The sequence below is a fragment of the Saimiri boliviensis genome, chromosome 1 (genome assembly GCF_048565385.1).
Source record: "Saimiri boliviensis isolate mSaiBol1 chromosome 1, mSaiBol1.pri, whole genome shotgun sequence".
NCBI lineage: Eukaryota > Metazoa > Chordata > Mammalia > Primates > Cebidae > Saimiri > Saimiri boliviensis.
Genome location: NC_133449.1, coordinates 147,180,344 through 147,204,365, shown reverse-complemented (window position 1 = coordinate 147,204,365; position 24,022 = coordinate 147,180,344). Strand labels below are relative to the sequence as shown.

General features: G+C 44.8%; 1 protein-coding gene and 1 pseudogene across 4 annotated transcripts in view; one reads left to right on the top strand and one right to left on the bottom strand.

Annotated features, from left to right (window-relative positions):
• ZNRF1 (zinc and ring finger 1) overlaps positions 1-24,022 on the bottom strand; it is a 132,374-nt gene that overhangs the window by 30,163 nt on the left and 78,189 nt on the right. The window lies entirely within an intron of this gene.
• LOC101044020 (dnaJ homolog subfamily A member 1 pseudogene) lies at positions 20,104-21,459 on the top strand (annotated as a pseudogene).

The window sequence follows — 24,022 nt, the reverse complement described above, 5'->3', positions numbered from 1 at the left end:
TCACCTAAAGGTAGAAGAATCAAATGAAGCAACCAGGGTAAAGAAAGCCACGCCACGCAGACAGGAGGTCCTGGGGCAGACAGGTAAATGAGGGTGCCTCTTGGCTGAGGTGCTCAGAGCGCGTCTGCCCCTTGACTTTGTTCTTAGCATTCAGTTCTTAGCTTCCAGCCTCCATCTTTCCATCACATCCTCATGGTGCTTAGTGTCCATAAAATGGGACTTGAATAAACTAATTTTAATAAATGGGATTTATTACAAATAGAAGTTCAAGGGGTAATATGGATGATTTTCATTTCTAAGCTGTAGGTATCACATTTCTTCACCCTCAAAGACACACAGACTCCCTGTCAACACAGAAATAAGTGAAAATCAAAACAATTTATCAGTTGCTGAACTGTGAGTCAGTCTCTCCTAGAGAACATTCTTGACTGGGAAAGGCTCAGGGATTCTGGCTTTTGACTCTTCCAACACTTCTCTTCTGGACTCACCCTCTGCAGTTCTGCTCTGGAGCCTGGGGGCTCACCTGTTTCCCCAGAAAGTTCTCACAAGCAGACATCAGAAGACAGCCATACTGACAATGAAAGAATAATGTATCTATGTATGTGTATTAACATATTTGTTGTGACGGGTCAATCTGACCCGTTGTAATGGGTCATGGGGTGCCCAGATATTTGTCTCAACATTATTTCTGGTGTGTCTGTGAGGTGTTTCCAGATGAGATCAGCAACTGAAACTACAGACTGAGTGAAGCAGACCGGCCTCCCCAAGGTGAGCAGGCCTCATCCAATCCACCGAGGACGTAAACAGAATAAAAAGGCAAAGAGGAGACATTTCACTCTCTCTGCCTACCTGTTTGAGCTGGGACACTGGTCTTCTCTTGCCCTTGAACTAGGACTTATACCATCAGCTCTTTGATTTCTCAGGAGAAACTCCAGTTCAAACTTGAAATGGAACTACATACTCCACAAGTTTTCCCAGGTCTCCAGCTTGCAGGTGGCAGATCATGGGATTTCTCAGCTTCCATAATCATGTGAGCCAATTTTTTATAATAAATCTCTTTACACACACACACTCAAACACACACTCACACACATTGTTGGTTCTGTTTCTCTAGAAAACACTGACCAATAAATCTAACTACTAAAATACCAAACAAAAACTTAAAAGGACTAGCAACACCAGATGTTGGGAACGTTGGTGAAGATGTGTAGCAACTGGAACTCTCGCATGTTGTCTGAGGGAATAGAAAATGACACAGCCACTTTGGGGGAAGGTCTGGTAGTTTCACATTAAACAAACATACACCCAGACTATGACCGAAGCAATTTCTCACTATGGATTTACCCAAAAGAAATGTCAACATATGCCTACAAATAGTCATTTACAAGAATGTTCATCTCAGCTTTATTCCTAACAAGCAAAAACTGGAAACAATCCAAGTGTCTGTCAGCAGAATGGATAAAGAAACCGTGGTACATCCATGGAATAAAACGGAACACTACTCAGCTGTAAAAAGCAATGAATTACCGATACATGCAACAACATGGACGCATTAAACATGCCAAGTGAAGGACACAAAAGTGCACACGTGATTCTAATTATGTGAAGTTCTAGAAAAGGCAAAATTAATCTACTGTGGAAGAAATCAGAACAGTGGTTGTCTCTAGGGGTTAGGGTGGGGGCAGAGATTCACTGTGAAGGAAATGAGAAAACTTTCTGGGGTGACAAAAATGTTCTGTTTCATTAGGAGGGTTTGAGTTACACACGTGTATGTGTTTGTCAAAATTCACCAAATATATACTTAAGATTTGAGATTTCATTGTTTGCAAATTTTACCTCAACCAGAAAAAAGACCTGTAAACAAATAAGGAACTGTAGTTAATTAACTGTGGTTAGTGATCCGTATCAGGGAAGTACACGGATATTTGCACTAAAATGAAATGAACAAACAAACAAAAAAATAAGATGCAGAAGTTAAACTTCTTCGAACTTTTCCAAACGTTTGAATTTTTAATAAACATCGAACCAAGTGTCAAGCAGTGAGCTGTGTTGTGAAGAGAAGGCCAAGCAGGGTGGGTGTGTGTGCTAATTTGGATACAGTGGTCCGGGACAGCCTCTGAGGAGGTGACAGACAAGCAGAGCCCTGGATGTATTAGAGGAACAGTGAAGGCAGAACACCTAGGCACTGTGAGGCCAAGGGCCGTGGGTGACAGCTGAGGCGCACTCTCAGTCCTTGTATATGCTCAAATACCTTTCTTTCATTCTGACAGCTGAATGGATAGCTTGCCTGGGGTACAGGATACTTGAGTAGCATTCCCTTTATCCCCCGTGGTCTGTAGATGAAATTCCACCATCTTCTAGCTTCTTGGTGTTGCAAATAGGAAATCTGGTGCCAGTGTGACTTTTTCCTTAAAAATTTGTTCCTTTGGCCTGAAAGCTTGAAGATTTTTCTCTTCATCCTAAGAGTTCAGAAACGTTACCAGGATATGCTTAGAGTGTCTTCTCTTATCAGTTTTACCTTTCAATATGCAGACTCAAGTCTTCCTTCTTTAGGGAAATTTTCTTCTATATGTTTCATTACTTCCCCGGGTGGTAACTCATCAGTGCTGTTCACTATATATTTCTAGCCTTCCTCCTTCTATCTATATATAATGACTGCATGTGCCTGCTCTCTTTGAAGTTAAGGGTGGGTTTGTGATTTGCTTTGGCCAATGAAATGTGAGCAGAAGAAACCTGCACACACCCAAGTGGACTTTAGGAGTCAGTGTGTGACTCGCCATGCTACCTGTACTGCTGCAGTAATCAGGGAGGAGGTGTTGCAACAAAGCCTCTGCTGGCTCAGGTCCCTGAGTAACAACAGTGAGCACAGTCCTCCCTCTTGACCTGCACTGTATGCTGCAGCATGGGGAAGAGATCAATGTGCCAAGCTGAGCCACAGAGCTGAGGGGACTGTGTGTTATGACATTAAAAGCTAGTCCTGGCCTGGCCTGCCTCAAGTGCCCTTCCTCTACCTTTTTCCATTTCTAGTACTCCTGCTGCTTTTATGTCTTGGTTATATCGTCCAGATCTCTTACCTTTTCTCCGTAACTTCTCTTTGCATTTTCTCTGGAGCTCAGCCTTTCTAACTCTGTCTGGGTCTCACCTGCCTGCCCCATGCTTGGCTCAAGGAGGTAAATGGTTGGCATTGTGAGCCAGGGAGTTTGGATATTTATATTCTGCTCTTTACATACATACGCTTCCTTGTATCAACTACAGTCTAGGTACTTGTCATTTTCAATGTCTGTATTCCATATGATAATCTAATAATATTGTGCCTACCCACCTTCTTCTGTTGGGTATTAGGATTCTCAATTTTTACCAACTATAAAGATCCTCTTAGTAAAGTAATCCTCATTTTCTTTTTTTTTTTTTTTTTTTTTTTTGAGACGGAGTTTTGCTCTTGTTACCCAGGCTGGAGTGCAATGGCGCGATCTCGGCTCACCGCAACCTCCGCCTCCCGGGTTCAGGCAATTCTCCTGCCTCAGCTTCCTGAGTAGCTCGGATTATAGGCACGTGCCACCATGCCCAGCTAATTTTTAGTATTTTTAGTAGAGACGGGGTTTCACGATGTTGACCAGGATGGTCTCGATCTCTTGACCTTGTGATCCACCCGCCTCGGCCTCCCAAAGTGCTGGGATTACAGGCTTGAGCCACCGCGCCCGGCTTGATCCTCATTTTCTACTCTATGCATGGTATATTCCACTCTGACATATTCCTGCTGCTTCTGAATTCTACATTGACTCGTATGGAAGACAGAAAATCAGACTAGGCATCAGAAGAAAATGGGCTTTCCCAATCACTAGGCAAATGGCCTTGTACGAGCTACTTAGTAATATTCAAGTAATTCCCTGCCTATTCCAGAGTTGTTTTAAAGTCCAGCCAAGGATGGATGTGTGAATGTTCTGTGCAGAGTAAACCATTTTATCGGCTGCGCCCACTACCGCTCAAATATGCTGAAGATTGCTGGTAAGTCTGTCCATTCGAGGAAATTCGCAAATTCTTCAGGCAAAAAAAGTGAAAAATGAGCTCAACTTACATAATGTATTTTGTGGACTCCAAAATGCCATCAATCACCATTATAAACCTCCAAGAAAGGCAAGAAAAGCTGCCAATAATTTTTTTCAATATGGTATTCCACAGAAATTTATAATTTTAAGATGTGATTACATGGCACATCTTGATTTTGAAGTTGTTAAACTATGAAGTGTCTGTGCCTTAGAATCGATGAACATATGAAAAATACACATATGAATATCTGAAAAATCATACAGACTGAATTCCAATAATAGATCCAATAAATTTATTCCTGGCTGGGTACGGTGGCTCAGGCCTGTAATCCCAGCACTTTGGGAGGACAAGGCAGGTGGATCACTTGAGCTCAGGAGTTCAAGACCAGCATGGGCAACATGGTGAAACCCCATCTCTACCAAAAATATAAAAATTGGCCAGGCATGGTGGCACATGCCTGTGGTCCCAGCTACTTGGGAGGCTGAAGTGGGAGGATGGCTAGAGCCCAGGAAGTCGAGGCAGCAGTGAGCCTTGATCAGGCCACTGCACTCCAGCATGGGTGACAGAGTAAGACCCTGTCTCAAAATTACTCCTGTATATTTACTGCAAACCAGAAGAGCCCGAGTGAAGACATCTACAGCTAGGAACAAAAGGAAGCACGGTATGTGCATATAAGTGGGAGTGAGGATATCAAACCCACCCTGCTGCACAATGAGTCCAAGCTGCAGCCTGCCAGGTAGAGCCTCAGCAACAGTATTCCAGCCACATGAAGAATGGAGAAAGCATCTACCTAGAGCAGGAGCTATGGTCATTCACTGGTCTTGTTCCCTTTGACACTCTAACTCATTTCTTCCAAATAGAGGCCCTGGAAGGGCTGCTTAGGAGAGAAATGACGGGGAAGCAGGGACAGGGACATGATGGTCCGATGACCTGAGTCTGAGCAGATACAAGAAGCTGAAAACTGACCGGGTGCAGTGGCTCACGCTTGTAATTCCAACACTTTGGAAGGTTGAGGAAGGAGAAATGCTTTAAGTCAGGACTTCAAGACCAGCCCGCCAGCCTGAGCAATATAGTGAGATCCCCTTCTCTACCAAAAAAAAAAAGAAAAGAAAAAAAGAAAGGCAGCAGCGGCAGCAGCTGAATCACATCAGCATGAGTGTGAAATGAGAATCAACTCCCAAATTATTCTCTAGGAAATACAAATATCAATTTATAACTCCTTGTCACCTGGCTACCGTGACTGGGCAAGTTTAGGGGCATTCATTTTGATTCCAAAAGTGTGGATATAAAGTCTCCAGGGAAACACTTGGCTTGTATCTTGAAGATGTCTTACTTAGAGGATGTGCTATCTGTTGAAAAAGGAGGTCCTCTTCGTCTTGGTGCAGTAGCCCAAGAATTTCTTCTAGTTCTTAGACATTAGGGATTACCTACAAGCTAGGCAGTAGGACAGACAGGTCTGGCCAGGAAATGCCCAGTAATTCGGCTGAACAGCATGCTGTCCTCACACATGGCTGCCCCACCTCTGTTGCCACCCCCCACACACTGCATACCTACATCCCTTGGACCCCAAACCCACTGCTGCTGCTGGTGTGGACTTTCTAGCGTTTGGGTAATGCCAGAGAACATTCCTAAGAGTAGGCTTAATTCCCCTGCCTTTTCCTCAGAAAATCAGCAGCAACTGGAGACAAGCACCATCTTCCTTCAAGAAACAAAAACAAAGGCAACAATAAAAACTGCTCTCTAGGCAAAAGAGGCAATTACCACTCCCAAGGGATTTGTGGGCTGTCTATACAGCAGAAGGAAGTGTCGCTTCCTCCACCCGCAGGAGGAACACTGTCCAAGTAGGACACCAACCATGCAGGTCGAGCTTCACTCTTGGCAGATGCTCACAGAAGACCTTCCTGGAGAAACGGGACTGGCCTTGGAACTGCCTGGGTGCAGGCTTGCTTCTTCCCTGGATACAGACTATTTTCTAAGTTCTAGAGTCCTTATTTTTATTTTTTAAGAGACAGGGTCTCTGTTGTCCAGGCAGGAGTGCAGTGGTGGGATCTTGGTTCACTGCAACCTCCACCTCCCAGGCTCAAGCAATCCTCCTACCTCATCCTCTCAAGTACCTAGGACTACAGGCGTGTGCGCCTCTCAAGTAGCTGGAGTTTTTATTGATTTAGTTAGAAATCCCAACCTTCAACTAACTTGCCTTTTTTTGTGGAGTGTATGTGGGGTGGTGGGTGTTTGGAGGGGAAATGGGGAAAAGAGTTAGGGAAGGGAAAAGAATAATGAAGCAAAGTTTTACAGAGAAGCTATACAGGACCAACAGTTTATTTCTGGGCTCCTAAGGCATTGTCTACCCTACTGTCCACCCTACTGGCTGACAGGAATTTTTCACTGACAAGAAAGAAAATGCTTGAACATACTACTAGATCATGTTCAGCATAGCATCTGACTCACCAGCGAACAGACATGACACTCACATCTAAGTGACTGCTCATATGGAATAAAACCATTTGCCTTCACTGTGTAACTTCTACCAGCTGATGCCAACAGCTCAGCCTTTCTGTCACTGGAGGTCTATGAAAAGGCTCCTTCCTTGGCTCCCACTATAACCCGGGGATGCGGAATGTATGGTGCTGTATTCATTTAATTAAAACCATCAGCTCGGCTGGGTGCGGTGGCTCACGCCTGTAATCTCAAGCACTTTGGGAGGCCGAGGTGGGGGGATCAGGAGGTCAGGAGTTTGAGACCAGCTTTGCCAACCTAGTGAAACCTCCTCTCTATTAAATATATAAAAATCAGTTGAACATGGTGGCACGTGCCTGTAATCCCAGCTACTTTAGAGGCTGAGGCAGGAGAATCGCTTGAACCCAGGAGAAGGAGATTGCCATTAGCCAAGACTGTGTCATTGCAATCCAGCCTGGGTAACAGAGCAAAACTCCATTTCAAAAAAAATAATAAATAAATATTGACAAATACCATTTATTGAAATGTATGACCAGGTGTGGTGGCTCACCCCTATAATCCCAGCACTTTGGGAGGCCAAGGCAGGTGGATCACCTGAGGTCAGGATTTTTGAGACCAGCCTGGCCAACATGGTGAAATCCCGTCTCTACTAAAATGGAAAAATCAGCCAGGTGTAGTGGTGGGTGCGTGTAATCCCAGTTACCTAGAAGGCTAAGGCAGGTGAATTGCTTGAACCCGGGAAGCAGAGGTTGTAGTTGAACAGAGATTGCACCACTACACTCGAGCCTGGGCAACAGAGCAAGACTCTGTCTCCAAAAAAAAGAAAAAAGAAACGTGTAGAGGATAATTTAAAAAAAAGTAAAAAAAAAAACAAGCAGCCAAATATAATGGAAAAACCTGGTGTGGGCTCAGAACTCTAGCATTCAAGTTCTGACTTCTCCATGCATGAGTTATGTACCAAGGGCATGTCCCTGAACCTCCCTGAGCTTCCATTTTCTCATCTGTAAAACAGGAATCATTTTACCACCCTAGCCATTACACGGGAACATGTGTGTAACCGGGTGTACAAAGGTGTGGTTGGCAGAATAATGGCTCCCCAAACACGTCCACCACTGAATCCCCACAACATGTGAATGTTACCTTATGTGGAGAAAAGGATTTGGCAGATGTGATGAATACAGAACCTTAAAACGGGGAGATTATTCAGGTGGGTTGAATGTAATAACAGTCTTCATTAGTTAAAGAGAGAGGCAGAGAAGAAGACATGACTATGAAAGCAGACACAGAGATGTGAAGACGCTTTTAAGCTGGAGGAAGGGGCCACGAGCCAAGGAAAGTGTGTGGCCTCCAGGAGCTAGAAAAGACAAGGAAACAGATTCTCCCCCAGAGCCTCCGGAAGGAGCATAGCGCTGCAGACACCTTGATTGCAGACCAGCGAGACCACTGCAGACTTCTCATCTCCAAAAATGCAAGAAAATATATTTGTGTTGTCAAATTTGTGGATATTTGCTACAGCAGCAATAGGAAATTAATGTAAAACCTTCTAAGAGTAATGGCTGTTCTTCCAAAGGATCAATTCTTTTTTTTTTTTTTTTTTTTTTTTGAGACAGAGTCTCACTCTGTCGCCAGGCTGGAGTGCAGTGGCACAATCTTGGCTCACTGCAATCTCTAACTCCCTGGTTCAAGCAATCTCCTGCGTCAGCCTCCTGAGTAGCTGGGATTACAGGCATATGCCTCCATGCCAAGCTGATTTTTTGTATTTTTAGTAGAGACAGAGTTTTACCATGTTGACCAGGATGGTCTCGATCTCCTGACCTCGTGACCTGCCCACCCTGGCCTCCCAAAGTGCTGGGATGACAGGCATGAGTCACTGTACCCAGCCTGGATTAACTCCTAAAGGAGACTGAGGTTCAGCAGAGGTGTTCCCTGACTCTGCTGAAAATTATGAAGCAGGATATCTCAGTAAGTTTGGGCTGCTATAACAAAATACTGCAGACTGGGCGGCTTAAACAATAAACATTTACCTCTCACAGTTCTGGAGACTGAGAAGCCCAAGATCAAGGTGCCACCAGATTTGATGTCTGGTGAAGGCCCTCTTCCTGATTTGCAAATGGCCACCATCTTGCTGTGTCTTACATGCTAGAGACAAAGTGCTGGTGTCTCTTCTCCTTCTGGAGGCACTAATAATTTCATCACAAGGGCACCATACTCGTGACCTCTTCTAAACTCACTTATCTCCCAAAAGTCCCCCTTCAAATGCCATCACATTGGGGATTAGGATTCAACACATGAATTATGGGGGAGTACGGGGAATAAAATACATTCGGTCCATAGCACGTGGCATTCTATCTTGGGGAACTACTGAAAACTGTGCCCTAGAGAGGATGCCATGTGCCATGGACTGAATGTGCCACACTTAAGTAGGATAAGCAACTCAGTCAGTCCATCTGCCTATTCATTCATATTTATTCTAGTTATTAAGTCGTAAGGAAGATGGCAAAACAAATATAATTTCTATGCTCAGCGAACTGATAATCCATTAGGGAAGAGGAGAAAAGAGGAGGCCACAGAGCTCTCGTTTCTTTCACATCCCTAAGTGGCTGTCTAGTAAATGCATCCCACACAGGCTCTTGACCTGAACCCTACGGGAATGGACATCATCAGCATCAGCAGATCTATCAGCTTCCTGAAATAAGATGCCACATTCTAGGGGAGACTGAGAGTTAGATGTCAAAAGTATTTGGACTCAGAACCCAAAGGTTCAGGACCATTTATATAACAAGAGAAAGATTATAGATAAAAGACTGAAACATATTATAATAGATATTTCAGTAACAATCCAAATATTTGTGATTTACTTTTAGTATGGAGAAGATGGGACTCTCAAGGAAGAAGAAAACTGAATCAGGCCCTCCAGGGCTTCATGATTCATGATCAGGGTCATTCAATAAAGCATACAGAAGGGTCACTTAGAACAAGTTCCCTTAAGCATATTTTTCCTCTCTCCTGAGTCCGCATATGCAAGCTATTCCCTACCTCACATATGCAAGTTATTCCCTACCTCACACAACGCTCTCTCAATCCCACCTACACCTGCAGTAACTGCCCCAGTTCCAATGAAGCATCTCCAATGGCCATCTTCACTTCCTCTCCCAGTTCCTCTTGAACCTGCTCCAATCTCTAAAACCGTCCTTTCCACAGTTGCCAATGACCTCCACGTGACAGCATCCTAACATCAATTCCTGAGCACTCAGCAGCCAGGGGAGAAGATGAGCCTCCTCCTCCACCTTTGCTGCACCTGCTGTCTGTGGTCCCCTTACAATATAAGCCCCATGAAGGCAGAGTCTGTTTCTTTTACTGCTGTAGCCCCACAGCCTGGCATATGATGGGCTCTTGAAAATATCTGTTGGATGAATGAACATCACACTTCATGGAAATGTGTGAAAAAGGCCCAGCTGTACAACCGGAAAGAGATACCAAATTAAGGGCAGTCAGCCTGCTGTCTGAGTCCATTCCCAGCAGAGACTACCTTCTATCACTCAAGGTTCCAGTAACTGCCATACCACAGTGAGGGTTAAGTAGGACAGTGAAGGATGTGTGAGACACAATGTCGGTTAGGAACCTACTGCGGTTATGCTGCTTCCTGCCCAACCCACAGTTCCGATAAGGGGTGCAGATAACAATCATGTGTGCATGTGCAGAGACTGCAGGTGCCCCTGCCACCATGCTGGGTATGCAGTGGGCATGAAGGGATCGGCTTCAGCTGCCACCTGGGCAGGCCTTGACAGTACTGGGGGCGGGAGAAAGGTCAGCCTCTGCCCTCAAGTAAAATCAAGTCATAGTCAGCTAGGACAGCCTCCGGGTTCTCATTCCTCCTACCAACAATGAGGAGTAGGTGGAGCCTCTCCATCTACTCCCTCCCACCGACCCCCACCTGGAAGTGCCCAGAGAAAGGGAAGAACAGCCAGCCCAGTGACCTGGGCTTGTGACCCCCAGGCAGGGATTGGCAACGGACCCATCAACCATTTCTTGGACAGTGGGAACTTCTGAGTGCTTGTGCACTCTGATAGATACATTTCCTTAATACATTTTTTCAATATTTCATTATTATTATGTTTTATAGAGACAAGGTCTTGCTATGTTGCCCAGGCTGGCTTCTAACTCCTGGCTTCAAGTGATTCTCCTGCCTAGGCCTCCCAAAGTGCTGGGATTATAGGCATGAGCCATGGCACTGGGCCTTAAAAAAAAACCTTATTATGGAAATTTTCAGACAAAAAAATAGAATACAGTGAGCTCCCAGGTACTCATCACCCAGCTTCAACAATGATCAAATCAGGGTCAGTCCTGTCTGATTTTCCAGTGAGGTGCCCATGTCTTGGTCTGCTTGAACAACCCCAGTTTAAGCTTGTCATCTTGGTGTAATTAATAGCTCCCTCTTCCAGTTTCAAACATGCTTGCAATTAAATGATAAATTATATGGTCATCTGATCTTTATCCCAACTCACTCTCCCTGTACTAGATTATTTTGAAGAAAATTCCAGACATTAAATAAATCCACCTATAAATATTTCACAATGTGATGATAAAGACTTAAATACAGCTCTATACCCTTTAAACACCAACTTACAGGGCACTGTGCCCTCTCCTCTCAAGGGACTGTTGGAAGGGTCACCCAGTAGGCTCTGTGCTACGTGCTGACACATGGAGTCTCACCGGGTGGCATGACCCCAACTTAGGGATGGGGCTAACACACATGCAGAGAAGCCAAAGGTGTGCTCACGTTGGCCTGACTCCACTGCATGCCTCCTTCCATAGCACCCACTGCCGCTGCACAGGAGGTCTAGAAATGGCCACGGACAGCAAAACAGCAGAATAGACTGGCAGTCCGTGGCTCATTTTACACATGCACCCAGAAGGCGCAGCACGCGTTTCAATAATTCAGAGTGAATAAATGCAAACCACAAACCAATCCACAGAGAATAAAATACCAATCTTTACCTCTGCTCTCTGGATGGTATTGCTGCAAGATTTATTCAGAGTGAATAAATGCAAACCACAAACCAATCCACAGAGAATAAAATACCAATCTTTACCTCTGCTCTCTGGATGGTATTGCTGCAAGATTCTAGAGCTAGGCTCAAAGTTAGGATATTTTAAGCAACCTACCTTCCTGACATTCACGAGAAAATAGTGAGAGAAAAGGGAAATAACCATGTCTTCTGAGTCCTCAGAAGTGAACCAAAAAGTTCACTGGTCTATGATCCAGCAACCCTATTTCTGAGTGTATTTCCTAGGGAAATCCTCACACAGGTCAACCAGAGACAGCACAAGCATGTTGGTGACAGGACCATGTTGGGCAGCAGATGATCCCCATGAGAATAGGCAAGGACCCCAAAGAGCATGTACATGATGAATACCATGCTGCAGCCACAAGCAACGGATGAAACATATACACTGGACAGATCCAAAAACAGTGCTGACAGAAAAGGAAACAAAAGGATCCATAGCACTAAGCCATTTGTACCATTTTACTTAAGTTAAAAACATGCACACAACTAAAACCTTAGATTAACAAAACCATACACAAAAAACCCAGGTATGCATAGAAAGTAGCAATTGATAATAAACCAATACATCAGATATATTAACATGGTTGTCTATGGTGGGAAGGGGAATAGACAACAGGAATGAAAGGAAGAGATCAACATTATGAAGGAATAAAACCAAGAAAGCTGTCAGGTCTCCATGAAGTCCTGCTTGCCTCTGCTGATGTCTCCCACCGCCCACGCCTGCGTTCGCCATTGTCCCTAATCGCCCGGCTGTGGTGGAGCTTCCCTGGACAAGCTCTTCACCCAACCCTGTCATCTTTACTGTTCTATGATAATGTAAATACCTCTCACCCAACTCTGCCATCGTAACTGAACTTGTGGTCATGTATACTCCCTTGCCCTTACCCCCTACCACTGTAACTAAACTTACTCTGCAACACCCCCATCCCCCCAAAAAACTACTCAAACCTATAAAACCAACTCCCATCCCACTGCCCTTTACTAATGCCCTTTTTGGCCTTAGCCCATTTGCACCCAGGTGAATAAACGGCCATGTTGCTCACACAAAGCCTGTTGGGAAGGTCTCTTCATTCAAAGCACACATTTTAAAAAAATTTTTTTATTTTTATTTTAAGATGAGGTTTCACCACGTTGGTCAGGATGGTCTTGAACTCCCGACCTCTGGTGATCCGCCTGCCTTGGCCTCCAAAGTGCTTGGATTACAGGTGTGAGCCACCATACCCGGCCAAGCCCGTTTTTTCAACAGCCCCCCTGCCAAGACCAGTGAGACCAGCAACAGTGTGTCAAACACGGAATAGCATTAACTCAACACCACGCACTGGAGGGTGGTCCAAAAAGGAAAAAAAAAAGAAAGGAAAAATAAGAACTATTAATAAAAACTAGCAGGCAATCAACGATTCTGCAAAAAAACAGTCTTGCCTCAATTTTATATGTATGTACACACACACACACCACACACACAAGAGCGGGGTGTCTCATTACGTTACCCAGGCTGTCTCCAACTCTTGGGCTCAAGCAATCCTCCCACCTTGGCCTCCCAAAGTATAGGATTACACCTGGCCCCTCAGTTTTTTAAATGCTTTCTTTCACCAGCAAGATAACCGGTTGTGTGTGTGATGAACAGTAGCACTGGGGCCCATCACTACATCAACACAGTCCCGGCATCTCAGAGGTGAAGCTGGAGGGGCTCAAATGGAGGCCTTCGTTGCAATGTCTCCCTCGGAGTGAGGGCCTAGGATTGCTGGTTGCAAGGCTACCTGCTTCCAACTGGATGAGCCACGTAGCAGCTCTGTTTACATTTCTTACTTGCAAAAGAAGGGGTTCAATGGGACAATCTACAGCTGAAATTGCTTCCTGCTCTAACACTTGACACAGGTGTGTGTGCGTATACTACAACATAGCTAATCCTATGTTCTAAACTGTGTTAGTGATTAATTTTGTGCATATGTTATTGTCTCTAGCAGGTGGACACTGAGGCCGAATCCACTTTCTCCACTTAACGCAGGTTACTCTGTGTCAGGCACTGAACTGGACACTGAACAGTACAAGGGGCAGGGAGAACTCCTTCCTGGAGCTTAAACTCTGATGAGGGATCCAGACAAGTAAACAAGCCCCAGTGCACTACCTTGTGATCAGCATTGTGAGAGGACGCGACAAGGTCCCAAATGGAACTAGGAGTGGGGCCTGCACTGCCTTTTGGGGCCAGTGGGTTGGGATGACAGTGATGTTGGGAAAGCCTTCTTGTAAGAAGGAAAGTTTAGGCTGAGACTTAAAGATAAAGAGGACAGGAATGGTGGTTCACACCTATAATCCCAGCACTTTGGGAGGCTGAGGCTGGAGGACTGTTTGAGTCCAGGGGTTCGAGACCAGCCAGGGCAACATGGCAAAACCCTATCTCTATGAAAAAGACAAAAACTTGGACTGCATACCATGTATCTGGCAATCAAAAAAAAAAAAAAATTAACTGGGCATGGTGGCATGCACTTCATAGTCCCAACTACTCGGCAGGCTGAGGTGGGAGAATCGACTGAGCTTGAGAGGTAAATGCTAGAGTAAGCCATGATCGTGCCACTGCACTCCAGCCAGGAAGACCATCTCAAAAATAATAAAAAATAGAAGATAAGGCCGGGCGCGGTGGCTCAAGCCTGTAATCCCAGCACTTTGGGAGGCCAAGGTGGATGGATCACGATGTCAAGAGATCAAGACCATCCTGGTCAACATGGTGAAACCCCGTCTCTACTATAAATACAAAAAAATTAGCCAGGCGTGGTGGCACACGCCTGTAGTCCCAGCTACTCAGGAGGCTTAGGCAAGAAAATTGCCTGAACCCAGAAGGCGGAGGTTGCAGTGAGCCAAGATCACGCCATTGCACTCCAGCCTGGGTAACAAGAGCAAAAACTCTTGTCTCAAAAAAAAAGAAGATAAGCAAAAGTCAGCCAGGCAGACAAGGGGTACCCCAGGTGCAGGAGTCAGGGGTGAGAAAGAAAGAGTTCCAGGTAGAGGGGACATCGTGTGCAAAGGCCCCGGGGTGACACAGAGACTGTTCTTTCAAAACAAAGGTAGAATACTGATATGGTTGGATCAGAAAGGTAGACACTTATCAGCAGCTGACGCATACAGTAGGCTGTATTTTCCCAAAACAGCCTCATGACTATTTCCAGTCCCGCACGTACTTCTAGAACCTTGCCGCTCTTCATCAAACACTGGAGTCTGTTTTCTCTCCCCTTGAACCTGGATGGGCTTGGAATTATTCTGACCCAGAGTACAGCCAAAATGCTATGATTTGTAAGGCTAAGTCACACAAAAGATGGAGCCACTGCCCAGCTCTCAGGACCCTCACCCTTGGAAGCTTGCCACCATGCTGTAAGGAAGCCCAGGCCACATGCAGAGGCCACCATCAGCATTCGGATCAACAGCCCTTGCTGAGGTCTCTGTGGAGAACCAGACATGTGAGGGAATGAGCCATCCAAAGACACCTGTGGCCAGGCGCAGTGGTACACCTATAATCCCAGCACTTTGGGAGGCCAAGGCGGGCGGATCACTTGAGGTCAGGAGTTTGAGACCATCCTGGCCAACATGGTGAAACTCTGTCTCTACTAAAAGTATAAAAATTAGCCAGGTGTGCTGGTGGGTGCCTGTAATCCCAGCCAGTTGGGGGCTGAGGCAGGAGAGTCTCTCGAACCAGGGAGGCAGAGGTTGCAGTGAGCTGAGATTGCACCACTGCACTCCAGCCAGGGCAACACAGCGAGACTCTGTCTAAAAAAAAAAAAAAAAAAAAAAAAAAAAGCGCACCTGTTCCTAGCCTTCTAGTTTTCAGCTGAGGCCCCAGACATCATAGACCAGCAGAAACTAGTTGCTTTTGCTGTGTCCTACACAAATACAGTACCTGACCCACAGAGTCCGTGAACATAATAAGTAGTTGTCTTAGGCGACTGAGTTTGGGGTATTTTGTTATGAAGCAACAGTACGAGAATAAATGGATAAAGCATAGTTTATTCATACAATGGAAAACTATTACAGCAAGACGATGAAAAGTCTACAATCCTACAGAACAAGATGGGCAGCTCTCAGACACGATCTGAGTGAAGGAAGCAGACACATGAGTGCCTGGGATCACTGTCTGATCCTATCTACTTAAAGTACAAAACAGGCAAGGCAAATCCATGCTGTTCCAGGTCTGGAAAACAATACCTGCTATGTGAGCTGCAACTGGGAAGAGGTACGGTGGGTGGGGTGGGGGGGATTCCTAGGATGCCGGTTACACATAAGTGTTTAGTTTGTGAAAATGCATCAGGATGTATACTTACAATGTATACACTTCTTTGTATGGAGATTAAACTGCAATAAATAAGTTTCCTTTTGAAAAATGCTGACAGAGTGGCAAAAAAATGTAGACATGGACGCTAAAGAGGAAAGCAGGATCAGTGGGCAAGGCTCATTGAGGGTTTAGGTGCATCATTCCAGAAACTGCAGGACTATCCAACAGTTCAGAGGTGGCTTATATTTCAGAAATACTACTTTTGCCATGGTGCAGGAAATGGATTGGCAGGGGTCTAAAAGCTTGCAGAGCAGTTGGGAGTCACTGCAGTCATTCAGGCTATTGGTAGTGTGAATGGAGAGGCCAGCTTGGGCTAGGCTGCCCTGCTGCCCTGCCAAACATTAAGGTCCCTACGCTCCTGGGGCCCCTGGGCCGGCTGCCCAATGGGCCATCTGTTGGACTCAGAATCCAGAAGGGACATCTGGTCAACCCAACTCTGAACAATTATTTGTCTTGATTACTGAGCTTTTTGGCATCCCCTTATATTTTCTCCCTGGCTCTGGCAGAAAGTGCATGGATTAAAACGATTTTTAAAGGGTTTGCTCTCTTGGACATGTTATTAGCTTAGAAGTCAGAGAATTAGGAGCGTAGAAGTTAATGATATTCAAGTGGCTTTCTTGGGCAACTGGGTAAATGGTGGTTTTCGCAGAGACATAAACTCTCTAAGGGGAACAGGTTGCTAGAAAGGGGACAGGGGGTGAAGATGACAGTAGAGTTTGGGCTACCAAGCAATAGGAAAGTGAGAAACATGTAAGTGGAAATAGCTGGTTTATCTGGTGTAAGGGGCTGAGGCCCAGGGGGAAGATCTGGACTGGAGATATGGATTAGGTTACAAACAGTTTTTAAAAGCCCAGATGAGCCCACTCCAGGAGAATGTACAAAGATTCAAGATTGAGCCCTGAGGGGAAACCATTTAAGGGAACAGACTTTAACACCTGGGCAAAGATGGTGGACACAGGAAATAGAGGAGAGCAGTGAAGAATAACATTTATAGCAGGATCAGAGGAAAAAAATAACCCTCCGCCCCAAACAAATGATGCTCCCAAACTGGAGATGTCTATGTGCAAAGCAACTCTTCTTGCCCTCTTTTTCCCCCTTTTTCTTAAAAGGCAATAGTGCTACTAAAAGACTACAACCTAACTTTGGTTAAACAACTTAGATCTTTAAAATGATGAGCCAATTAATCCTATTCACCCCTTTAGCTAAAGAGCAACAGAAAGTACCATTTTTCTGACTTTCTTGGGTCCCTTTGGTGTTCCTCCGGCATCAGCTTGATTCTATCCATTTTCTGAATGAAGCACAAGAGAGGAGCGGGTGGGGCCCTCACATTTTTTAATGTACCCAAAATAACTGAGTGAGGAACTTCTGGCCCATTTCACAGAATAGGAAAGAAAAAAAAAAAAGACTCATACAAGTAAAAGAATAGATGTTAGATGAAAAGGGAAATGTGTTCCCTGGCCTTGGCTACTAAGGCCAAATTTAAAGCAATGATTAGGGCGATTTCATTTTGTGCCTTGGAGGGAGTGGGTTGTGTGGCTGCAGAAGTGGTGAGGAGCTTGTTGCACAGATGCTGGACCCCAGCACCAGCCCCGGCCCTGCTTATCCACTGCAGCAGCTGGTCTCAGAGGCCCTCACACACACCTGGGGTAATCTTCCTCCAAAGGTCCTGCTATTATAGTGGGATCACTGTGTCTGTAGCTTTTTGGACAAATATTTGAGTTTGGCTTTAAAAGGCAAAACTAATCAACTAGACAATATGTGAAAAAAGAACAGTAGGTATGGATCAGAGCCCCACTCTGCCACTGGAGAAAGGGACTGGCCACAGTAGCACAGCTGCTCCCTGCAAACTGAAACTGACCATGGCCTGGCTAGTATTAATTGGTTCATGACTTTTTGAGACAAGGTCTTGCTCTGTCACCCAGGTTGGAATACACTGGCATAATCACAGCTCACTGTAGCTTCGACCTCCAGAGCTTAAGCCATCCTCCCACCTCAGTCTCTCGAGTAGTTGAGACTACAGGTACATGCAATGATGCTCAGCTTTTTTTTTTTTTTTTTTTGGTAGAGACAAGGTCTTGCTATTGTTGGCCAGGCTGGTCTTGAATTCCTGGCCTCAAATGATACTCCTGCCTCAGCCTCCACAAACACTGGGATTAAAGCCATGAGCCACTGTGCCTGGCCCTTTTGTACTATTTTTTAATTTTTCTGAATGTTTGAAAGTTTTTATAATAATAATTTTTTTTTTTTTTTTTTTTTTTTTTTTGAGACGGAGTTTCGCTCTTGTTACCTAGGCTGGAGTGCAATGGCACAATCTCGGCTCACCGCAACCTCCGCCTCCTGGGCTCAGGCAATTCTCCTGCCTCAGCCTCCCGAGTAGCTGGGATTACAGGCACGCACCACCACGCCCAGCTAATTTTCTGTATTTTTGGTAGAGACGGGGTTTCACCATGTTGACCAGGATGGTCTCCATCTCCCGACCTCGTGATCCACCCGCCTCGGCCTCCCAAAGTGCTGGGATTACAGGCTTGAGCCACCGCGCCTGGCCTTATAATAATAATTTTTTAAAGCTGCAGTGAATTGTGTGGTATTCACATTAAGCAGGATAAATAAATGATTATAAATAGCTTCACCTCAGCTCGAATTTTGCTGCCATGTAGGTTAAGAAAAAGCGTTTAGTTTTCAGAGTGTTCTGGATTTCAGATTTGTAGATAATAGATGTATTAATTTTGTGGTGTTACCATTCTCATGTATGTCTTTAACCCTTCTAGACTCGACCATTGTGTGTGATATTCTGAACAGTTAATGTTTCTTCGTGTTAATTAGTCAATTCCCCTAACATTATCTATTAAGCAATCTATCCTTTCTCCATTGCTTCATAGTGCCTCCTTATTGTATATTAAATTCCCATATGTACATGGGTCTTCCTCTGAGATCTTTATTCTATTTCATTTGTCTATTACCTGTTTTTGCGCAGACATCAATTGCTTTTAATACTATGGTTTGGAAGCTTAAAGTTCCGTTTTCTCTTCTTTCTAAAGTTTAACTTAGGTAATCCAAATGCATTTAAAAATAAAATTTCTATGCCGGGCGCGGTGGCTCAAGCCTGTAATCCCAGCACTTTGGGAGGCCGAGGCGGGTGGATCACGAGGTCGAGAGATCGAGACCATCTTGGTCAACATGGTGAAACCCCGTCTCTACTAAAAATACAAAAAATTAGCTGGGCATGGTGGCGCGTGCCTGTAATCCCAGTTACTCGGAGGCTGAGGCAGGAGAATTGCCTGAACCCAGGAGGCGGAGGTTGCGGTGAGCCAAGATGGCGCCATTGCACTCCAGCCTGGGTAACAACAGCGAAAGTCCATCTCAATAAAATAAATAAAATAAAATAAAATTTCTTCCAAAAAATCCAATTAGAATTCTGAATGAGTTTTACTTGTAGCAGACTGTATTTTCCAAAGATAGCTGCACCAATATAAATCTCATCCCACATGACCTTCTTACAATGTGATATTAGCACTCCTCTATTGAGACATGGGGTCTATGTTCCCTTGTATCTGGAGTGACCTCCCCACCTGCCTGAACCAACAGAATGTGCTGTATGACTTCCAAGGGGCAGTCAGAAAGATAAAACGGCTTCAACTTGGTTCTCTTTTGGGACAAGGGCTGTGGGAGCCCTGAGTCAACATGTACTTAGTGCAGTGACCCAGAAGGCACCACATTGGAAAGATCACATGGAAAACATACACAGGAACAGAGATGCTGGAGAACTGCAGCTGTCCCAGACCCCGACTGCTTGAGTCTTCCCAGACCAGACATCAGGCATGTGAGTGAAAAGCCTTTGAGATGGTCACAGCCACAGCCACCATAGGAGGGCAACCTCAAGAGAGGCTTCAAAAGCCAAAAATGCCTGGCAGAGCTGCTCCCAAATGCTTGATTCACAAAAACTGTGAAACGTAATGATTATTACTGTTTTAAGCTATTATGTTTTGGAGTACTTTGTTACCCCACAGTTACTGAAATAGCACTGAATTTCTAAGTCAAGGAGAGAAGAAGATTATCATTTTATAATACTACATCTCATGCAAGGACATAGAATGTCTTTTCATGTATTTGGATCTTCCAGAGAGGTTCTACATATCGTTTAAGTTAACGAGAAAAACTTTATAGTTTCTTCTGCTATTGTTTTGTTTCTTATAATATTTCTAGGAGGAACTTTCCAGAATGCTCAGTGAGAGGCGGAGGAGTGGTAGCTGCCCGAGCTGCGCACAGCTCCGCGCTCCTTCCCACTCCCTCACACACCGACCTCAGCCCGCTCACCGGCAGTAGAAGATGGTGAAAGAAACCACTTACTACGATGTTTTGGGAGTCAAACCCAATGCTACTCAGGAAGAACTGAAAAAGGCTTATATGAAACTGGCCTTGGAGTACCATCATGATAAGAATCCAAATGAAGGAGAGAAGTTTAAACAGATTTCTCAAGCTTACGAAGTTCTCTCTGATGCAAAGAAAAGAGAATTATATGACAAAGGAGGAGAACAGGCAATTAAAGAGGGTAGAGCAGGTGGCGGTTTTGGCTCCCCCATGGACATCTTTGGTATGTTTTTTGGAGAAGGAGGAAGGATGCAGAGAGAAAGGAGAGGTAAAAATGTTGTACATCAGCTCTCAGTTATCCTAGAAGACTTATATAATGGTGCAACAAGAAAATTGTCTCTGCAAAAGAATGTGATTTGTGACAAACGTGAAGGTAGAGGAGGTACGAAAGGAGCAGTAGAGTGCTGTTCTGATTGCCGAGGTACTGGAATGCAAATAAGAATTCATCAGATAGCACCTAGAATGGTTCCGTAAAGTCAGTCGGTGTGCATGGAGTGCCAGGGCCATGGGGAGTGGATCAGTCCTAAAGACAGATGTAAAAGCTGCAATGGAAGGAAGATAATTCGAGAGAGGAAGATTCTAGAAGTTCATATTGACAAAGGCATGAAAGATGGCCAGAAGCTAACATTCCATGGTGAAGGAGACCAAGAACCAGAACTGGAGCCAGGAGATATGATCATTGTGTTAAATCAGAAGGACCATGCTGATTTTACTCGACAAGGAAAAGACCTTTTCAGTATGGACATACAGCTGGTTGACGCACTGTGTGGCTTCCAAAAGCAAGTATCTACCCTTGACAACTGAACTATAGTCATCACCTCTCATCCAGGTCAGACTGTCAAGCATGGAGATATCAAGTGTGTACTAAATGAAGGCATGCCAATTTATCATAGACCATATGAAAAGGGTTGCCTAATCATCGAATTTAGGGTAAACTTTCCTGAGAATGGTTTTCTCTCTCCTGATAAACTGTCTTTGCTGGAAAAACTCCTACCAGAGAGAAGGGAAGTGGAAGAGACTGATGAGATGGATCAAGTAGAACTGGTGGGCTTTGATCCAAATCAGGAAAGACAGTGCCATTACAATGGAGAAGCACATGAGGATGATGAACATCATCCCAGAGGTGGTGTTCAGTGTCAGACTTCTAATGGGCCAGTGAATAACACTCACTGCTGGCATTTTAAGTGCAGTAGTGAATGAGTAAGGACTGTAATCATAATATGCTCACTACTTGCTCTTGTTTTTCTTGAATTATTCAACTATAGTAGTGTTTTTAAAAAGAATAAAGGCAAATATAAAAGCTCAAAAAAAGATGTTTCTAGTTGATTATTGATGGCCTAGAGAAAGTCTTTTTTTTTTTTTTTTTTTTTTTTGAGACGGAGTTTCATTCTTGTTACCCAGGCTGGAGTGCAATGGCGCGATCTCGGCTCACCGCAACCTCCGCCTCCTGGGTTCAGGCAATTCTCCTGCCTCAGCCTCCTGAGTAGCTGGGTTTACAGGCACGCGCCACCATGCCCAGCTAATTTTTTGTATTTTTAGTAGAGACGGGGTTTCACCATGTTGACCAGGATGGTCTCGATCTCTCGACCTCGTGATCCACCCGCCTCGGCCTCCCAAAGTGCTGGGATTACAGGCTTGAGCCACCGCGCCCAGCCTGAGAAAGTCATTTTAATTAGACAGATTTTGTTCTCATCAGTTCATATCAAGTAAAAATAAAGTGTTATCTCATTCCTTCTTTAATTTTCCTTTCCTTAACCTGTTGGTCAGTACCTCCACTATTATGTTTAACAAAATTTCTTCCTGGCCGGGTGTGGTGGCTCATGGCTGTAATCCCAGCACTTGGGGAGGCCGAAGCAGGTGGATCACCTGAGGCTGGGAGTTCAAGATCAGCCTGGCCAACATGGTGAAACCCCAGCTCCTCTAAAAACACAAAAATTAGCCAGGTGTGGTGGCGCATGCCTGTAATCCCTGCTACTCAGGAGGCTGAGACAGGAGAATGGCTTGAACCAGGAAGGCAGAGGCTGCAGTGAGCCAAGATTGCACCACTGCTCTCCAGCCTGGGCAACAAGGCAAAATGCTGTCTCAAAAAAATAAAAAACTTCCACTGAATAACCGTTTGCTGTAGATTTTTGGTACAACATTTTAAAATCAAATTGTTTCTTTGTCATTATTTTGTTGAGAATGTTAAACATAAAATGGCATTGAACTCATCAAATTTGTTTTCTGTATCAAGTGACATAATTACGTCTTCCCCTTCTTTGGTCTATTGATGTAACAGGGTCTCTGATGTTGAACCAATCTTACCTTTTGGGGGAAAACAGAACTTGTGATATATGTCCTCAATATATTATTAGATCAATTAGCTGATACTTTATTTGGGAGCTTTTTCATTTGTGATCAAACATTAGTATCTATTTAGTCTTTTTTCTGCAGTGGTCAGTTTCTTCAAAGAAAGTCTCCACAGTCTTGTCTCTACCACTGAACTTCTGGACCTGAATGGGAAACAAGTTTGAAGTCTGGCTGCAGAGATGCCTTCTGACCCTGTGGTTTGGCATCTCACTCCTACTTCCCTTCCTAGGTGCTTGGCCAAGTCCATGCACTCCTGCTCTCCAGAGGAGCCCTCCCAACAGGTACAGGGCTCAGAAGGACAGTCACCTGACAGAGGGGCAGCAGCAGTGGCTTCCACATACAGGACTTTCCAACAGTCCTCTTGTCTCTAAAGTTAATTATGATCTGGCCAATAATTGGTGGAATGTCCACAGGAAGGGCTATCAGTAGCCTCCAAAAGGGTAAAAATTCCATATACTGACTTGTCCACAGGCTGAATTAAAGGGAAAATAAAAAAGCAAGTTACAAACATGTAGAATGTGACACCCTTAGCAAACAAAGAAAACCCATTCATGCTTGCACACGCATAAGGAAGGATATACTTCTGAGCATACACACCCATGTTTCACAAGGGCTACCTGGTCACCCAAGAGCAGGGAGATCAGGGCAGAAGAAGGGATAAGACCCTTAACTTTAAGCTTCCTATATTGTTTGACTCTGTGATGATGAACTCAAATTACTTTCATAACTAAAAAAAATTAAGTCCCCCCACACCCTAATGCCTACACTTATTATCCCTGATCTCAGCTAGAAGTCACAACAGTTGGCACTGCTACTACAAAGGTGTAAGTGACAAACAGCTGGAGTGTGGCTCTGGCCAGAACAAACAATAAAACCCTGGAGGAGCTGAGGAGTTGCTGTTGATGGCAGTAGTCTAAGGCATCCCCGACTCAGGGAGGTGCTAACACGTCCAGCCCTATAATATGCAGGGGTGACCTGCCAACTCCAGTGAGGAGCTTCAGTCACAGGAGCCTCTGGGTTGGCAGACTGTACTAGAGTGAGAAGTGAACAGCCTCCCCCGGGCTTTCTTATCATTTTTGCTTTCCCTCATCTTCAGCTCTAGCTGCCTGCTATCACTTGGAATACTATAATTACCAAGGCAATGGGATTGGTATAATTTCTCCTACCATGAAGGCACATTCTCTTTTTTCCTTATTTCAAAGCGCAAGAGTTACCTAGCAAGGGTCACAGGGACACAGCCTATCTCTCACGTGAAGTAGGTTGAGACACGCCCACTCTGCATTCCTGCAGGACCAGGTCTGCACCCCGTGCACCTGTTGGTTTGCTGGGCCCTGTGAGGGGCAAAGGACACACATGCGCTGCTGAGGGAGCAGCAGGGTGAGCTGGGGCAGAGCCAGCAGTCGGTTCTTCCAAA